The sequence below is a fragment of the Arachis ipaensis genome, chromosome B3 (genome assembly GCF_059453495.1).
Source record: "Arachis ipaensis isolate K30076 ecotype BB chromosome B3, ASM5945349v1, whole genome shotgun sequence".
NCBI classification, from domain to species: domain Eukaryota; kingdom Viridiplantae; phylum Streptophyta; class Magnoliopsida; order Fabales; family Fabaceae; genus Arachis; species Arachis ipaensis.
Genome location: NC_142438.1, coordinates 113618362 through 113639530, shown reverse-complemented (window position 1 = coordinate 113639530; position 21169 = coordinate 113618362). Strand labels below are relative to the sequence as shown.

General features: G+C 31.3%; 1 non-coding gene across 8 annotated transcripts; it reads right to left on the bottom strand.

Moving 5' to 3' along the window:
• Nucleotides 1-10132: 10132 nt before the first annotated feature.
• On the bottom strand, nucleotides 10133-20599 carry LOC107630774 (uncharacterized). Of its 8 annotated transcripts, none has more exons than XR_015907398.1 (8): nucleotides 20292-20599; nucleotides 20108-20212; nucleotides 12210-12269; nucleotides 11811-11903; nucleotides 11143-11476; nucleotides 10846-11033; nucleotides 10671-10742; nucleotides 10133-10466 (listed from the first exon to the last, which is right to left on the bottom strand). It is a non-coding gene; the product is annotated as an uncharacterized LOC107630774 (transcript). The 8 variants fall into 8 exon arrangements; XR_015907400.1 differs by having other exon boundaries at nucleotides 10887-11033; XR_015907402.1 differs by having other exon boundaries at nucleotides 10671-11033; nucleotides 12210-12304.
• Nucleotides 20600-21169: the final 570 nt, after the last annotated feature.

Below are 21169 nucleotides of genomic sequence, written 5' to 3'. Positions count from 1 at the left end.
AGCGAGCCATTGGTGAAGAAAGCCCATATAAACCCAGGCAGTAGCGCCGACATATTGTTTTATTCTACATACCAAAAAATGAAGCTGAGTGACAAAGCTCTGCAACCATCTACAGGGGAATTGGTATGTTTTTCAGGTGAGTGCGTTTTAATCCGAGGTTATATATGGTAACAAACAACATTAGGCAATTACCTTAATTGTAAAACTCTAAATATTCAATACTTGGTCGTGGACTGAAAAGCCCATATAATATCATTTTAGACAGACCTTCTTAAAATGCTTTTCATGCTATTGTCTCCACTATATTCTTGTGTGTCAAGTTTTCTTCACAGGATAACAAAGTTGTAACTATCCACACTGACTAGAAGGAGGCCAGACAATGCTATACCGCAAGCTTAAAAACAAACCCTTCAGGGCAAGACGACCAACTGTGTGTACAAGCAGTTTATAACTAGGAGAGTTTGCCTGCTTTGGCAGACCTGGATCCTCGGACAAACTAGCAAGTCTGACCTATGCCTACGGACATGTTAAAGAAAATACAATTGACAACCGATGAAGACAAACACACCTATATTGGGTATGCTTTACAAGCGCAAGAAAAGGAACACCTTGTTACATTAGTACAGCAAAACATTGACCTATTTGTTTGGACCCCGGCAGACATGCCAGGCATTGACCCAAATGTCATCTACCACAAACTTGCCATCAACCCAGCAATCTGAGTGATAAACCCCAATTTTATAGTTTATCTTGTGTTGAATTTAGGAGATTTTATCAACTTATCTCACATTTATTCAATGAAATAGCATGCTTTTGTAATTCTCTCTAATTTGTGCTTAAGAGTGAAAACATGATTTTAAGGCCTTTAATTAGCTAAATTTAATTCACTTTGATTCCATTCGATGCCTTGATATGTTTGTTGAGTGATTTCAAGCTTATAAGGCAAGGATTGGATGGAAGAAGTGAAGAGAAAAGCATGCAAAATGGAGAATTCATGAAGAAATGAGCATTTGAAGAATTCAAGGTCACGCGCACGCGTCATCCACGCGTACGCGTGAGGGAGAAACCTGCCAACAATGCGCACGCGTCATCCACGCGTACGCATGAGAAGCGAATTTGACAAGCGACGCGCATGCGTGACAAGTGTCACGTGACCTCATTAAAGTGAATACGCTGGGGGCGATTTCTGAGCTTTCCAGGCCTAAATCCAACTCATTTATGAGGCTATTTGATGCAGAATTCAAGAGGAAACAAGGGGGAGCAATTAGATTAACTTAGGACCATGCTTTAGGAAGTTTCTAGAGAGAAGCTCCCTTTTCTCTCTAGAATTAGGGTAGAATTAGGTTAATTCCTCTTAGATCTAGAGTTTAATTCTTGTTTTCATCTAGTTTTCTTTATAATTTCTTGTTCTTACATCTTTGTTCTTCTTAGTTCTCTTGTTAATTTCCCTTTTTATGCCTCTTTTTATGTTGATGCACTCTTGTTGGATTAGGATTTTCTTTAATGCAATTTTATGTTTTCATATTATTGATGTTTAATTGAGCTTCTATTATTATTTTCTTTCTTTGGGTAGTTGTAGATTTATTATTCTTGCAATTTTATGATGCTTTCCTTTTATGTCTTCCAAGTGTTTGACAAAATATTTGGTTGGATGTTAGAGTAGCTTTTTGAGCATTCTTGGTTTGGAAAGAGAAATTAGGCAATTTTGAGTCATTAATACCCAACTTATGTTAGTGATCTAGAGTTGTTAGTTAATATTGTTTTCATTGACTCTAATCTCTTGCTAATTCAATTAGCGAGTTGATTAGGACTTTTGGATTGAAATTAGCTAGGCCTATTTGACTTTCTTCCTATGTTGAAGATGACTTAATAGGATTAGCTCTTGTAAATTGTTGCATGATAATTAATGACTAGGATAGAAACCCTTAATTTTAAATCCTTGCCATGAATGCCTCTTTTTATTGGTTGTTATCTTTAGTTGTTTTCTTTAATTTCTTGCCATTTAAATTCTTGTCTTCTTATTTGCAAACCCCCACCCCCTTGTAATTCCTTTGAGAGACAACCCGAGATCTAATACTCTCGGTTATTATTATTGGTTTGCACTCGTGACAAACAAATTAAACTTTGATAGAGTATTATTTGTCGGTTTGAAACTATACTTGCAACAAAGTTATTTCCTCTTACTGAGAAGAAATTCTTAATCGACGGTAATACTCTTTCACTGACCTATAGCTCAAAAGAAATGCCACCATGGTACAGACAAGAGGGAAGCTTTCTTAGAAGAAACCCAGAAACTACTCAATGTTGAGTTCATAAAGGAACTCAGATTCACTAGCTAGCTAGCAAATGTGGTCATGGTTAAAAAACACAATGGTAAGTAGAGGATGTGTATGGACTACACCAATTTAAACAAGACATGCCCAAAAGACGCATATCACCACATACTGGATTTTAATTACAAGCATGGCTCTCCTCTTCACATCCCATTGCTTTCTAGGCCCAACTTATGCAATCCAGTAGCCCATCCACAAACAAATTTCCTATTCATCTGACCGGCCCAGCTGACATCATCACCTCATTTAACCTACTACAATTATCTCCAAATACAATTTGCTTAACCCACTGCTTAGGTCCAGTTTGGGTAAATAACTTAAATAAGTTCTTTTGGAAAAAGAGCTTAAAGTATAAGGACTTTTAGAGCCCGTTTGGGAACGCACAAAAGCTACTTTTTTTGACTTTTGAATTATGAAAAGTTACGATAAGCGTGTTTGGCACTATTTTTAAGAAGAGCTTTTAACTTCCCGAATAGTTAATTTATAGCTTTTGGGAGAAGTAAAAATAGATGACTTTCTCATTTTTGATAAGTCATTTCATCACTTCCGTAAAAAAAAAATTGATTTCAAAACAAAAAAATTTACTTTCGTTCTTGATTCTGTGGAAAAATGTTTCCTGTTTCTGCTAGAAATACTGGCCCTCCACCACCATTTTCACGCAAGGTTCCATCTTCTAAAAGCACTGGCCTTCCACCATCATCCTCACGCAATGTTCCATCTACTGGAAGTGTTGGCCCTCCACCACCATTTTCACGTAATGATTCATCTGCTGGAAGTATTGACCCTTCACCACCATCTTCTGTTCCATCTGAACCAGCATATATTCCTTCCAGGTAATTTTTTTTTATCATTTTATTATTCTATTTTTATTATTAAATTTGTATTGAATATTTTGTATGCTATGAAATCTCAGTTTTAATTTTATTTTTTATATGTGATTTTAATTTTATTTTTTTTATATGTGATTTTATTTTTATACAACTTGCTATTATTTTTATAATTAGTTTTATAATTTTTTTTTTATGTTCTTCCCCAACAAATTCATAAAAGTGGCAAGTCTGAAAGAAAATTTAAAGCTGATTGGAATGAACGAAATATTGTTATATTCATGAAAATATGTAAAGAAGAGATGGTGGCTGGAAATAGACCTGGAACACATTTTAACAAAGTTGGTTGGACAAATTTAAAAACAAAATTCTTGAAAGAGACTGGTTTAAATTATGAGTCTAAACAATTTAAAAACAAGTGGGAGGCTATGAAAAGAGAATGGGGACTATGGGCTAAACTAAAAGAAAAAGAGACCGGTCTTGGTTGGGATCCTATTAAGAAGACCATACAAGCAAGTGATGATTGGTAGGATGCTAAGATTCAGGTATGTTGCATTTTTTAAAACTATTTCAGAAATATCAATTTTATCGAGAGATTTTTAATTGTCATTTTATCGTTTCATAGGAAAATCCTGATGTGGCAAAATTTAGAGAGGAAGGTCCAAAACATCTTGATGAAATGGAGTTCCTTTTTGAAGATGTTGTAGCTACTGGTGTAGGTGCATGGGCACCTTCTGAAGATATAAATGATAGTTATAACGATAGATATAATGGCGAAGATAATGGTAATGAGGAAGAAGGTTTAGAAGATGAGTTAAATGATGAATCAACGCCTCCTAGTGCAATGAGACAAAAGAGAAGAAAGGTTGGAAAAGGGTATAGAGCCTCTCAACTTTCAACTCAACTAGAACGTATAATTAATGTGTTTGAAGAAGAAAAGGCCAACGAAATAGCTCATAAAAATAACGTACCAAGTATATCTACTTGTTTAGCTGTTCTCAAACAATTACCTGGGCTAGAAGTGGGGAGTGATATATTCTTTATAGCTACAAGACTAATGGCAAAAAGGTCAAATAGAGAGATTTTTATGGGATTAGAAGATTCTGCCTTACAACTTGGTTGGTTGAAGACTCATAGTTTAGCAGATGTGTCTGGTTCTTAAAGTTTTTTTTGTTAGAATGTCTCTTTTTAATATATTTATGTGTTGTTCAAAAAATATTTTATCTGATTATATTTTTTTATTCTTTTCTATGGTTGTTTGCTATTTTATATTTAATATGTGAACTAGTATTTATTTTGATATTAGTTTAAAATATTTGTATAACAGGATATCTAACAGCTCAACTGAAAGTTTGATGTCAAATACAAATGTATCAGACGAAGAATTTGAAAACAAACAAAAGGTCGCAGCCAAACGTAAAAAGAAGACAATGACTTTAATAACAATCACAACTTGTGTTGATTATTTTCTAAAGTACGTTGTGAAAAATTCACGAAGAACTTCAAGGTTGACAGGAAGTAGTTGGGTAAATGAACTTTTAAATGGGCATCCTATTCGTTGCTACCAGCAATTTAGGATGAAAAAGCTTGTGTTCCTTCATCTCTGTGATGTTTTACAAAGTACTTACAATCTGAAGACAACAAAAGGGATTGGAATTCATGAACAAGTAGGTATATTTTTATATATCATTGGACAGCCAGGTTCAATACGTAATGCAGAAGAGAGATTCCAACATTCAGGGGAAATTATTTCTAGACAATTTCATTGTGTATTGGATGATGTTTGCAAGCTTGCTCAACATATTATTCAACCAACTGATCCACAATTCACAGATACTCCAGTGAAAATTAAAAATGATGAAAGATATTATCCATATTTTAAAAATTGTATTGGTGCAATAGATGGAACTCATATACCTGTTGTTGTTCCTGCCGACAAGAAAATTTCATACATTGGTAGAAAGGGGATTACAACTACAAATGTGATGGCAGTATGTGATTTTAACATGTGTTTCACATTTGTATGGGCAGGTTGGGAGGGATCTGCACACGATACCAAAATTTTCAATCAAGCTGTGCGTAGACAAAGTCTTCATTTCCCTCTTCCTCCTAAAGGTTAGCATATTTGAGACTGATATTATTTATATTAGATTAAACTCTTTATTTTTATTAACTGATTTTGTGGTGCACTAAATTTTTGCTAGATAAGTACTACTTGGTAGATTCTGGCTATCCGTGTTTTATGGGGTTCTTAGGTCCTTATAAAGGTCACAGATACCATCTTCCACATTTTAGATTGGGTCTCAGAGCAAGAGGAAGAAATGAAGTATTCAACTATTATCATTGTAGCCTTAGATGTACAATTGAACGCCCATTTGGATGTTGTAAAGCAAGATGAAAAATCTTAGGTGCCATCGTTTTCTTTAGACACACAGGTTCGAATTATTGGTGCTTGTATGGCTTTACACAATTTTATTCGACGGAATGACACAAGCGATGAACAATTTGAAGAATTCTATGAAAATTTTGATCTTATGGGTGAAGGTGAAGGTGAAGTAGAAGAACCAGTTTCTAATGATATTACGTGGGAAGAACCGAATGCTGAAAGTGCTAGAAAAATGGAACTAATTAGAGAACAAATAAAGAATCAATTGCCTGATCGATTGTAATCTTAGTGATTTGGTTATGTAAAATCAACCTTCAATAATGGAAAGTATTTGTTATTATCGTTATTTTAATATCCATTCTCTTATGTTAAAAAAAATTGTATTTTGTGAGTTATTTATCCAAACGCTACAACTTTAAAATAAGTACTTCTATAGTTAAAAATCCAAACACAAAATAACTTATTTATAAGCTACTATTAATTTTAATCTCCTAACTATAACTTTTTGACCAACTGCAACTTCTGTCACACTGCACATTTTGTCTGTCTCTTGTCCGGCTCGAAGGATGCATAATAACCCCACTGCAAAGGGATATCATTACTGCGCTTAGCAACGATTGCATATCTACTTGACACGTCTATATCTACACATGAAAATTTTTTCTTCTACTTGGTACAATTAGCCTATCTTCAAACCAAAGTACAATACAACTTACCTCTGAAAAATTGGCATCAACACGTAACCGTTCGAGAAATTCGGAATTGAACAAATTTTATTTTTTAGAAACTCCAAAAATATCGAAAAATTTCAGGTCGACAATGGTTATACGAGAATTCTAATATAGATAGATAGATAGATAGATAGATAGATAAATAGATAGATAGATAGATAGATAGATTTCTAAACTTTCTCATATATTTTTTATTTGTATAAGATGATTACGTATTACAAATATTCTTCCAAATTCATTAGAGGGCCAAATATGTAGCCGCTAATTGGCTCCATTTTAACAATCAAGGAAAGAATTGGTATGTTTTTTTTTTTTTAATTTGCTTATATTTTCATGTGATTATATGTAATATTTATTTATTTATAAAAAAAAAAGTACCTGAAAAAAAATATTTCAACCACATCTTGGGCTACTGTATTTTAAAGGTAGATTTTATATTAACATTTAATTTGAATATATTAAAGACGAATTCCAGTAAAAAAAAAAACGATGAGAAAGAATCTTATACTATACTCACACATATGCATCATGACATTATAATAAGTGCTTAATTTTGATTTTGATTTTAATTTTGATTTTTATTTATTTATTTAACTTCAACCTCAACCTTCGCAATTTAAGTTTTATACTTGTAATATATACTATCCCAATATAATATAATTTAGCCAATAGAGACCATTTTAGTTTTTAAATGGTATTCCTAAGAATAATTTATCTTTTATTTATATTTAAAAAAGTTGATACTAAAGTTATTTTATATTTAAAAAATAACACATAAATTACTTATATTTTTGTCATATAAATATATTATGGTAGATGTCATTTTATTATAAAATTAAGCATATATATCTTTCATTCAATCTTAATGTTACTTCTTATAATAGTTATTTTATGTTCAAGTAATAACATATAAATTGCTTTATAATTTTGCCATGTAAGCATATTAGGATAGATGTCATTTTATTATGAAACAAAGTGTATATATATTTCTTTCAATTTTAACATTACTTCTTGTAATGGTTTTTATAATAATTAACAAGATAATCCATACCACTAAAATTTTTTCTTAACAATATTAATGTTTTATTAACTATTTTCAATTCATATTTTGTAATAGTTCTCACAATAATTAAAAAAATTAATCATACAACTAAAATTTTTTTGTAGTAATCTAAATTGTCTTTTAAAGTATTCAATTCATATTTTTCAAAATATATAATTTACATGCATAATGACAAATGTTAAAAAATATTGGAGTCTCTCAAGAGAATTAACAATGTAAAACATTACATATTATAAGATATTTAAAATAAAAAATAAAAAATATATTATATAAAATTACTAGCAAAGATCCTTAAAACATCAATTCACATCTAAAAAATTATTAGAAGTAATAATTGCTAATTTAAAAAGCTAACTTTGAACTGAGTCAAATAGGCAACTAATATTATTTTATTTTATTTTAATATTTATATTTTAGTTCTATCCAATAAAAATGTAATCTATTTGTATTTATTAAAATAATTGATAATATAAATATATGAAATTTTAATTTTGTAACAGAAATTAATAAAGATACAATGATACTACATGCACAAACAAAACAATTATTTACATAAAATATATATTAAAATATAAAATACACATTAAACATAAAATAATATAAATATTTATATTCAAATATATAATGACTAATTTTTTATGTATATAAAATTTTTAATAAAGATAATCTTTGACATTAGGTAAATAACTATAAATCTTAAAATTTGTATGAATTTACAATGTATATTTTCCTATGATTAAACTTTCATTATTTCACAAAATATTTTTCGATTATTTTATAATATTTATTAATCACTATTATTTATTTAGGTCTGCGCAATACACGGTCTCATTCTAATGGCCATAATTTTTATGCTATGGGAATGTGCTTTAAATGTTTGTTATGAACTGGGTCGGTCTAAAATCAGCCCAAGCATTTTGGGCACATTTGATGCACCATGTAATTAAGATCGTTGAATTATGTTAAAAAAAATCCAACGGTTGAGATGATATTAATTTAAAATTTTTTAAAAATTAAATCAAAGGATATAATATGTTTCAAAATTCTAAAAAGACCCCTCCTCTTCCTTAGAGTAAAACGAAACCCTCTTTGCCTGTGTCTGCTAATCTGGGTAAGGCAGACTAAAACGAAACCCTACTCTATCTCTGTGTGCTAATCTGGGAAACGCTTCCTTGAACGAATGCCGACGACATCATCCCGAATGCCGGCGTTACCAATTTTAGTGCCAAGAAGGCCATGACACCGATGTTGTCGAGGACAACGGTGAAGGGGAAGAGCAAGATTACATGGTTTAGATGACAACTGACAAGAAGACACGGATGGGGATATAACCATGTGTTACCGTGGTCATTGACGGCCCGTTGGTGGTTTCGAGCTCCTTCTCGAATCTTGTAAGAATTTTTTCAATGCCAATTTCTGAGAAACCACTTGTTAGATCTCAGTAGAACTACACTCAAAATTGTAATTACTATAATATGAAAAGCAAATTCAACAAAATCACAATTGCAGATTGTACGATAACAATTTTTTGTGTGCAAAGATTTAATTCTGGAAATTTTATGCTATATTACTGGAAGAAGGTTTAAAATAAGAATTTACATAGTACTTGCATTCAATTTCTGATTATGTGGATATCAAAGGGGGCTTCATGGGTTGCAATTTTGTTGATTTTTTCATTATGATTCTATTGTTTGTAGAAGACGTTAATTACTTTATTGTGATTTTCCTCCTGTGTTATAATAAATTGTAAATTTCTATGGATATCTACCTGCCTTGTTTCAATAGTTAAATCTGAACAGTCAAATATGACAACAAAACTATTCTGGTCAACTCCTTTGAGCCTTGTCTTGTTTCATTCTACTAATAAACTTTTGGCACAGCTGGTCAACTCCTTTGAGCCTTGTCTTGTTTCATTCTACTAATAAACTTTTGGCACAGCTGGAGCCTGAATTCCAACCACCAATATCAGAAGTGGTTAAAGCCTTAATACTTTTGGATCTGATCAAGGAGGATCCAATCGAGGGAGTGATGTACCCGCCATACATGATGATATGTGAATGGGAATATAATCCTTGTGTCATTCTTAAAAAGAAATGTAGTTATCATTATCTTCTGATGTACTAAGAAAATGGATGAAAGAATGTCTCAATTGTTATTTTATTGAATAATTTCATTTTATTTGAGCTAAAGAGTTCAGTTTTGTTGTTAGTGAACTTAGATGATTCTTTTTGTTCCATTTTTTATTTTTTATTATATTGAATTGGTTGTTTATGATGTTATGTGTATAGCTGAATTCAATAAATTTGGATAACTTTTTTCTGTTGGCCAAGAAACTTGCTCTTTTTCCTTGTCAAAATCATATTGGATTTCTTGCAACTTTGAGGTTGATATCTGAAGAATTATTACTTTCATGCATATATATTAATGACATCTTCCAAATTTTTGAGCTATATTCTTCAGGTTTTCATGTAGTTAGTAGCTTTGGTTTAAACGAATCTTTGACAGACATAAAACTTTCTTGTCATGAAATTGTACGTAAAAAGCTTTTGATTATTGCATAACTGATTTGAATGGCAATTTAGCATAGCATAAAGCTTCGGTGGCTGAATTGGAGGTAAAATATTAACCAAAGTTTTCTTGATATGGTGTAAGATGTAAAATCAAAACACAAAAAAATCATACAAAACTGTATATTGTAAGTATAAAAAGAATGGTCAAGTTTCTTCATCAATTTTTCATCATTTAGGCTCCACGAAGGATTCAATATAAAGCAATGTTGAAGACTTGCAATATGATTAACTAAAAGTCTAAAATAGATTATTCATTCAACGTAACAACTTAATGTATAAAAAACTACTTAAAAGCAATTCGGAAAAGAAAATATCAATGATACATCATACTTCATCCAAACTATACCAGCATCAAATCTTATAAAAGAAGACAGCATGGTCAAACAATGACTATATGCCAAACTGTTTCATATGCAATGCCTTACTCTAAACTAAATAACACCACTAAAGCATGAATTCAATTGCAGGCCTATTAACAGGATCGTGAGCCAAATGCAGCAATCTCTTGTGCATAAGAACATCCACGGCTCTCTCAACATTCACATCCAGTGCTTACCTGCATTCAAATAGAAACCATCATAAGATTAAAAAAAATTCAAACATGATAGCCATGCATCCACATTATTCTATAGCCTTCTGAATGATTCCAGCTAATGATGGGCTTATGCTATACCAACCAATAAAGGATCTTTTCTTGCCTCACAAAGTATGTTCAACATGCCAAAATAAAAACTCTAGCAACAAAAAGTTATGTTCTTGCCTTTAGTGTGTGATGTAGCTACTGAGAAGAATTTCAAAAGCTTCTATATTTTTTACCGATCCTACTTTCACCCTGCTATTATACACAAATGCAAAATTAGATCTCACTATAGAAAGATAGCTAGAAAAATGCAAAACTACAAAATAGGAGAGAAAATAAACATATTTAGCATAACCAGTAAAAAGCATTTTTCAATTTTGATCATCAAGTATCGACCCCTTTTTAAATGTCATCTTCACATGAAGTCCTTCTTGCTTTGTTGTCCCTATCCCAATATGCAGGCATGTATTTGTCAAGAGATAGCTTCCCACTGAATGATTCAAGTGGCTCTTCTAACAGAGGACCGCTGTAATGGTGCTGCATCTGCAAACTCGTGTCCATGACCATGTCACCGTTCAGTATACGAAGAACCTTGAATAAACAAGCAAAAATAATTTTTGAAACAGTTAGGCACTTAGGCAGAGAACACAACCTCAAATGTCAGAGTTTCTATCCTGTCCTATAAATATTCTGCCGTCAGAGATCCGACTACTATGGAAAGAAATCCATAGGAATAATCTAGTTCCAAACTACACATTTTGGTACACTGCTAACTTTGCTAACAAATTTTGAACTACAAAAAATTATTAAGAATATGTTTATTATATAAATCAAACACAAGATTGAGTCAGGCCAGTTCAAAATTATTCTGTTACATCACAAACGGACCAGGCATAACTTTAAAGAAACATAAACAAAGGAATTTAAACTCTTCTTTGATTGATGCAATGGATGGTTCTGCTCTGCCTCATCATTATCATTTGCCCCTGAGATTTAAGAGACATAAACACAGAAATTGAACTAGAACATCATGAACAGAAACATAAACACAGAAATTAAAATCAAAATCATAAAAACAAATACCAAAATTTTTTAACCCTCATAAACAGAACCCAAAAAAATTCAAACAACCAAATAATCAGAACAAAACAAATAATTGAATGAAATGAATGAAATAAACTCATACAAAAAACCTTAACAAAAAAATAAGTATAACAGAAAAACAATTGAATGAATTCAACGAAACAGATTCATACAGCAAGAACATAAAAGGAACAAAAAAAAAAATGAAATCAATCAATGAAGCAAATTCATATATACCTAAGTCTGAGGCTCCATTGAAACTCTGGAAGTAGAGCACCACAACGCTGACGAGGATGCTGACTCGCTGAGACCCACGCCACCACTCTGAGGCTGAAGACGAATGACGCGAAGAGAGAAGAGAGATACGGAGAATGAATGAGACAATGAAGTACTGGGCTGAGGAGATACAGAAAAATATCACAGCTTCTTTCCACCATTTTTTTTAATTGCTTTAAGTTCTTAATTGAAAAATTCTATGCAATTGACAAATCCAGGAACTCATTGATCAAAGCCTAAATCAACTTCCAAACACAAATCACACTATTAACTCTACATTGACAAGTAAAAATATGATTTTTCTTTTCATAACATCGAAAAATCAAGTTAGAAATGAAGCACAATGTTGAGAGAGGAAACCTGAATTATAGCTCCAGTTGAACAGAACAGAGCTTCAGGCGGCGGCGGCGAAGAAAGACGCTGTCACGGTGGCAGAAGATGGAGAAAAATGTGGACTTAGGGTTGAATGGAGTGCATACAAAGAGAAGAAAAAACGAAAGGAACTTGTGGTAAATGTAAAAAAATAATAATTACTATTAAAACCCCATATGAGGCATATTTATAAATTATTATTTGTGCCCATCAGAAAAGCTCATAAGACTTGAGCTTATTATAGACAAACCCTTATGAACTATATTGTGGTTTATCTGTTTATGTGATTCTTTTTCATACTGAAATAATCGACCATAATTTTTATTATGTTTTATTTATAAGATTATATTTATTGATTATTTTATGTCATAAATGCAATAAAGTAATGATTACAGATAGAGAACGGCTAAATTCAAGATTAAATATAACCATTTCGACTCAATTTAAAAGAAAGGAGAATGAGAAAACACAGTTTAATTGAAACTCTAATAAATGTATTGATATGCAAATCCAGGATGAACTTTCAGAAATTGTAACCTTATGTCAGAAAAAGTAATTTTCTGAATTATAAATCAATTTACACAACCACCATGGTCAATGGAATAGAAAGAAAGGTTAAATTTTTTTCCCTTCAACCTTGCAATTTTGTGTCTTTCAAATCCAGTACTCAATAACAAATTATGTACAAGCAACACAGTGAATAATGCAGGTAATGTGAGTGAACATCTAAGGATCAGGTTTTCCCGCAATGGCGTCATCACTAGAGGCATCATATTCTTCTTCACTTAGCTCATCGTCACTAGAATTTTCTTCCTGAGTAGCTCCAATACCTTCTGACTTGGCATATTTTTCACAATACCAAGACCAATGATATGTGGACAAGTCTAAATATTACATTTTTCATCAAAAGTATGGACATACCACATATATATTCGTTATAGCAAAAAACCTACTCGAAAAGCTAGCTCACTAAGGCTTGTTGGACAAATACATTGACAACCGAGGACACCGGCAAAATGCAGAAGACCTCGGGCCCAAATCACATGACAATTATAGAGACAAAGGAAAAAAGGTAGACAAAAATCCTAACCCACCTCCCAGAATTATTAATTGTATTTCTGGCAGTTTCGCAGATGAAGGATGTAGCAACTTGGCCAAAAATTGGTCCTATAGAGCCATGATGTCAGTCACCAACTTTGAACCGACCTATACCACCAACATGGATGTCCTAGACGTCATATTCAATCCTTCGAACTGCAAAACAATAGACAAAAACCTGGACAACCCTGTAGTTATATCACTTCAAGTCAGCGAGCCATTGGTGAAGAAAGCCGTTATAGACCCAGGCAGCAACGCCGACGTATTGTTTTATTCTATATACCAAAAGATGAAGCTGGGTGACAAAGCTCTGCAACCATCTACAGGAAAACTGGTAGGTTTTTTAGGTGAGCGCGTTTCAATCTGAGGTTATATATGGTTACAAACAACATTAGGGAATTGCCTTAATTGTAAACTCTAGATATTCAATACCTGGTCGTGGACTGAAAAGCCCATATAATATCATTTTAGGCAGACCTTCTTAAACTGCTTTTCATGCTATTGTCTCCACTATATACCTGTGTGTTAAGTTTTCTTCACATGATAACAAAGTTGTAACCATCCATGCTGACTAGAAGGAGGCCAGACAATGCTATAATGCAAGCCTAAAAACAAACCCTTCAGGGCAGGCCGACCAGTAGTATGTACAAGCAGTTTATTACTCAGAGAGTCTGCTTGCTATGTCAGACCTGGATCCTCAGACAAACTAGCAAGACTGACTTATGCCTACCGACTCGTTAACGAAAATAAAATTGTCAACCGATGAAGACAAACACACCTATATTGGGGAAGCTTTACAAGGGCAAGAAAAGGAACACTTTATTACATTACTACAACAAAACATCGACCTATTTGTCTGGACTCCGGAAGACATGTCAGGCATTGACCCAAATGTCATCTACCCCAAAGTTGCCATCAACCCAGCAATCCGACCTATAGCTCAAAAGAAACTCCAACTTGGTACAGACAAGAGGGAAACTTTCTTAGCAGAAACTCAAAAACTACTCAATGCTGGGTTCATAAAGGAACTCAAATTCACCAGTTGGCTAGCAAATGTGATCATGGTTAAAAAACACAAAAGTAAGTAGAGGATGTGTATGGAATACACCGATTTTAACAAGGCATCCCCAAAAGATGCATATCACCACATACTGGATTTTAATTACAAGCATGGCTCTCCTCTTCGCATCCCATTGCTTCTTAGGCCCAACTTATGCAATCTAGTAGCCCATCCACAAACAAATTTTCTATTCATCCGACCGGTCCAACTGACATCATCACCTCATTTAACCTACTACAATTATCTTCAAATTCAATTTGCTTAACCCACTGCTTAATCTCCTAACTACAACTTCCTGACCAACTGCAACTTCTGTGACACTACACATTTTGTCCGTCTCTTGTCTGGCTCAAAGGATACATAATAACCCCACTGCAAAAGGATATCATTGCTGCGCTTAGCAACGATTGCATATCTACTTGACATGTCTACTTCTACACATGAAAATATTTTTCTTCTACATGGTAGAATTAGTCTATCTTCAAACCAAGTAAAATACAACCCACCTCTGGAAAATTGGCATCAACACATGATCGTTGAGAAATTTGAAATTGAACAAATTTTCTTTTTTAGAAACCCCAAAAATATCAAAAAATTTCACGTCAGCAATGGTTATACGAGAATTCTAATACAGATAGATAGATAGATCGATCGATCGATTCCTAAACTTTCTCATATATTTTTTATTTGCATAAGATGATTACGTACTACAAACATTTTTCCAAGTTCATCAGAGGACCAAATATGTAGCGGCTAATTGGCTCCATATAATATAATTTTAGGCAGACCTTCTTAAACAACTTTTTATGCTATTGTCTCCACTATATACTTATGTGTCAAGTTTTCTTCACATGATAACAAAGTTGCAACCATCCACGCTGACTAGAAGGAGGCCAGACAGTGCTATAACGTAAGCCTAAAAACAAACCTTTCAGGGCAGGCCGACCAACAGAATGTACAAGTAGTTTATAACTCAGAGAGTCTGCCTGCTTTGGCAGACATGGATCCTCGGCCAAACTAGCAAGACTGACCTATGCCTACCGACACGTTAATGAAAATAAAATTGACAACCCATGAAGACAAACACACCTATATTGGGGATGCTTTACAAGGGCAAGAAAAGGAACACCTTATTACATTACTATAGCAAAACATCGACCTTTTTGTCTGGACCCCGGCAGACATGTCAGGCATTGACCCAAATGTCATCTACTACAAACATGCCATCAACCCAGCAATCCGACCTATAGCTCAAAAGAAACGCCACCTTGGTACAGACAAGAGGAAAACTTTCTTAGAAGAAACCTAGAAACTACTCAATGCTGGGTTCACAAAGGAACTCAGATTCACCAGCTGGCTAGCAAATGTGGTCATGGTTAAAAAACACAATGATAAGTAAAGGATGTGTATGGACTATACCGATTTTAACAAAATATGCCCAAAAGACGCATATCATCACATACTGGATCTTAATCACAAGCATGGCTCTCTTCTTCACATCGCACTACTTCCTAGGCCCAACTTTTGCAATTTTTGTAGCCCATCCACAAACAAATTTCCTATTTATCCGACAGGCCCAGCTGACATCATCACCTCATTTAACCTACTACAATTATCTCTAAATAAAATTTGCTTAACCCACTGCTTAATCTCCTAACTACAACTTTCTAACCAACTGCAACTTCTATCACACTGCACATTTTGTCCGTCTCTTGTCTGGCTTAAAGGACGCATAATAACCCCACTGTAAAAGGATATCATTGCTGCACTTAGCAATGATTGCATATCTAGACACGTCTATTTTTACACATGAAAATTTTTCTCTTCTACATGGTAGAATTAGCCTATCTTCAAATCAAAGTACAATACAACCCACCTCTAAAAAATTAGCATCAACACATGATCGTTCAAGAAATTTGGAATTGAATAAATTTTATTTTTTAAGAACGGTCGACAATGGTTATACGAGAATTCTAATATAGATATATAGATAGATAGATAGATCAGTCGATCGATTCCTAAACTTTCTCATATATTATTTAGGGTAAAGTATACTTTTTGTTCCTGAAGTTTGGCAAAAGTTTCAAAAATACCCCTAAGTTTTATTTTATTTCAATTTTGTCCTAAAAGTTTTCGATTTGCATCAAATATACACTCGACGGCTAAATTTTCAAAAAATTTAAGACCAATTTAACAATAATGCATAAAAATTATGCTTGCTTTGTTTGTATTGAGGGTTGTTCTTATGAAATTGTTATTAAATGTCTTAAATTTTTTGAAAAATTAGCTGTCAGGGATATATTTGATGCAAATCGAAAATTTCTGAAACAAAATTGAAACAAAATAAAACTTAGAGGTATTTTTAAAACTTTTATCAAACTTTAGGAATAAAAAATATACTTTACCTTATTATTTATTTGCATAAGATGATTACGTACAACAAACATTTTTCCAAATTCATCAGAGGACCAAATATGTATCGGCTAATTGGCTCTATTTTAATAATCAAAGGAAAAAATTGATATTTAATTTTTTTTTAGTTTGCTTATATTTTCATGTGATTATATGAAATATTTATTTATTTATATAATAAAAAATACTGAAAAAAAATATTTCAACCATATCTTGGGCTACTGTATTTTAAAGGTAGATTTTATATTAACATTTAATTTGAATATATTAAAGACGAAAAAAATCCCAGTCCAAAAAAAAAAACACGATGAGAAAGAATCTTATACCATACTCACACGTATGCATCATGACATTATAATAAATGCTTAATTTTTATTTTTATTTATTTATTTAACTTCAACCTCAACCTTCGTAATTTAAATTTTATACTTGTAATATATACTATCCCAATATAATATAATTTAGTCAATAGAGACCATTTTAGTTTTTAAATGGTATTCCTAAGAACAATTTATCTATTTATTTATATTTTATAAAGTTGATACTAAAATAAATTTATATTTAAAAAATAACACATAAATTACTTATAATTTTGTCATATAAATATATTATGATATATGTCATTTTATTATAAAATTAAACATATATATCTTCCATTTAATCTTAATGTTACTTCTTGTAATAGTTATTTTATGTTCAAGTAATAACATATAAATTGCTTTATAATTTTGCCATGTAAGCATATTAGGATAGATGTCATTTTATCATGAAGCAAAGCATATATATATATTTGTTTCAATCTTAACACTACTTCTTGTAATGGTTTTTATAATAATTAACAAGATAATTCATACCACTAAAATTTTTTCTTAACAATATTAATATTTTCTTAACTATTCAATTCATATTTTGTAATAGTTCTCACAATAATTAAAAAACTTAATCATACAACTAAAATTTTTTTGTAGTCATCTAAATTGTCTTTTAAATTATTCAATTTATATTTTTTAAAATATATAATTTACATGCATATAGACACTAGAGACAATATTTAAAGTCATAATAATAATGACGAATGTCAAAAAATATTGGAGTCTCTCAAGGGAGTAGCAGTAAACAAAATGAGTTATAAAATCAACAATGTAAAGCATTGCATGTTATAAGATACTTAAAATAAGAAAATAAAAAAGTATTATATAAAATTACTAGCAAAAATACTTAAAAAATCAATTCACATCTAAAAAATTATTGGAAGTAATAATTGCTAATTTAAAAAGCTAACTTTGAACTGATTCAAATAGTCAACTAATGTTATTTTATTTTATTTTAATATTTATATTTTAGTTCTATCCAATAAAAATGCAATCTATTTGTACTTATTAAAATAATTGATAATATAAATATATGAAGTTTTAATTTTGTAATAGAAATTAATAAAGATACAATGATACTACGTGCACAAACAAAACAATTACTTCCATAAAATACATATTAAAATATAAAATACACATTAAAAATAAAATAATATAAATATTTATATGCAAATATATAATAGGTTTAATTACTTTGCAGGTCCCTATGGTTTCACCAAATTTTCAATTAGATCCCTATACTTTTTTTCTTTTTAATTGGGTTCCTACACATTATTTTTTTTTCAATTTAATCCCTGTTAACGTTAAACGTCAAAAAAATGTTAGTGAATTGTGAAATTACTTGTATACCCTTAGGGACCTAATTGAAAAGAAAAAAAAGTATATGGACCTAATTGAAAATTTAGTAAAGTTATAAATATTCAATGAAAGATATTACTATAATCCCTATTTAATGATTCTACGACATGAAAAATATTCCTATAATCCCTTTTATTTTGTCACTATCATTCTTTTGCTTATTGATATACAAATTGTACTAAAAATACCTTCTTTTTTTTCTTGACTTTTAAAATACCTTATTTTAAGAACATATAAAAAAAAAAATAATGGATAAAATAAAACAGAAATAGTAGTAATAAGTATATATAAAATTCAGCTTTTATCATTCAAGTATTCATTATGATTATGTAACATTTTACATTTGTGTGGATTCATGGAATATAATTTGTAAACCATAGAAAATCTCAAGGCTATTATGTATTTGTGTTATTGAAATGTAAAATCTAAAAACGAAAACCATAGAAAATGTAATTTTAATATAATACAGATAATCTGAAAATCAATTCTTGTGTTGCAGCCTCCCACTCTTTAAACTAGCATAGGGATCAACAATAACATTGATATCGGCCGGTATCCGACCTAGAAGGATTCTGAAAGAGCAACAAGATAGCTCTTTCCACCAAAAGCTTCAATCAAAGCATAATAGCTAGCCTGCTTTCGGAACAAAGGCAGGATCGTCTTTGTGAAAAAGTAATAACTAAAATTGTTTACAAAAAGAATTTCTATATTGTTTTTCAAACAAAAAAAACCAATTTTCTCTGCACATAATTTTCTCAAACAAGACATATGACAACAGTCCAAAATTTTTTCCGCACATTCATGGATTAAACCATGTCAAACAATATCAACAAGTGAATATCATTGGACCAAATATAATCATACATGTTTATTTAAGAATCAACCATCAAATTAATAATAATACAAGATGAGAAAGCAAAATTGTGAAATTTCAAAAATTCGTTCCACAAAATGAACAATTGATGTCCTAATAAATTCAAACACTTCAAAAGTTCTTTTTGACTAAGAGATTTGAGGTTTCCAGCATTCAAAAAATCAACACTAAATCCCTGTACAAATTTGGTACCAATTTGGATGAATTAACCATAGTTATTTTAAAACGGAAATAGTAATTCATATATAAGTTGAAAATGACAAAATAAAAATAAAACCTCTTAGCCATTTTGTGATTTTCTTTGTGGTAAAACTTGATTTGCTGGAAGTATGGAATTTAATGAGTTCATCTTGTTCATATTTAACAGAAATTCTGAAATATCAAGAGCTTGATCAATTGCTTTACTAAGTCTTTACCAAGTCTTTTATTTCCTCATTGTTAGTAGCATCAACTGTAAGTTTATTTCATCCATGTGATTAATAGAACTACTTCTGGAGATTATTATAAATTAGGAATAGTTTCTGAATTGAAACTAGAAACTAGAACTTACATCAGCACTAAGCTATTATAATATGCAATGATGCATAAGCATAACAACCCTATTCTGTTGTCTGCACACAATTCTAGCCTAACTCCCTGCATTTCAATAATCATTGTTTATTACTTAAGTACCTAATTAATTATGAGTAATTGGTGGAGTTTAATTAATTACCTCACAAACCCGGCGTTCTATGGCTGCTTCTAAACAGTTAATTACTCTTTCTTTCTAGCTTGCTGTGTTCAAAGCATATCCGTCTATATGCCTGATGAAATACTCCTATATATAAACAAATTCCAAAATAATTAAACTAGTTAATTCATCATTAAGATCACTGAGGAGAATCATATATAAATACCTGAAATGCATAGGCTTCATGGGAGCTAATGGAAGCATGGAAAATGACGTACTGCATATCCGTTAAGGTGCAAACGGTATCAAACATGAGTCTTGGACGGTCCTTACAATCTATGCTCACAATTGAATAACCCTTTTCATCACAGCTTTCAATCCTCACCATTCTCTTCACCATTATCAAACATGACGACCGACTCTCACGCCGCCAAGGAAAACGACGACGACGCAGATGAACGGTGGAGAAACGCCACTGGATTCAGAGAGAAAGCACTGCCTAGGGTTATTAAGTTTGGGGCAAAATGCTAAGGGTAGTTTTGGCATTTTGAAAAAATGGAAGTGGGCTTAATTAGTTATTTTAATTCAAAGACGAGAATATTCGATTTTTAAACAGAATATTCTGTTATCTCATACGATTTTGACTAAATTGAAAAAATAAATAATGTATAGGACCTAATTGAAAAGAAAAAAAAAATATAGAAATCTAATTAAAAATTAGGTAAAACTATAGGAATCAACAGACTAATTAAATCTATATAATAACTATTTTTTTATGTATATATAGAATTTTTAATAGAGATAATCTTTGACATTATGTAAATAACTACAAATCTTAGAATTTATATGAATTTACAATGTATATTTTCCTATGATTAAAGTTTCATTATTTCACAAAATATTTTTCGATTATTTTATAATATTTATTAATTACTATTATTTATTTGAATATGTGCATTACACAATCTCATTCTAGTGGCCATAATTTTTATGCTATGGGAATGTGCTTTAAATGTTTGTTTTGAACTATATAGTAATTTATCGGTTTATGTGATTCTTTTCATTCTGAAATAATCAACCATAATTTTTATTATGTTTTATTTA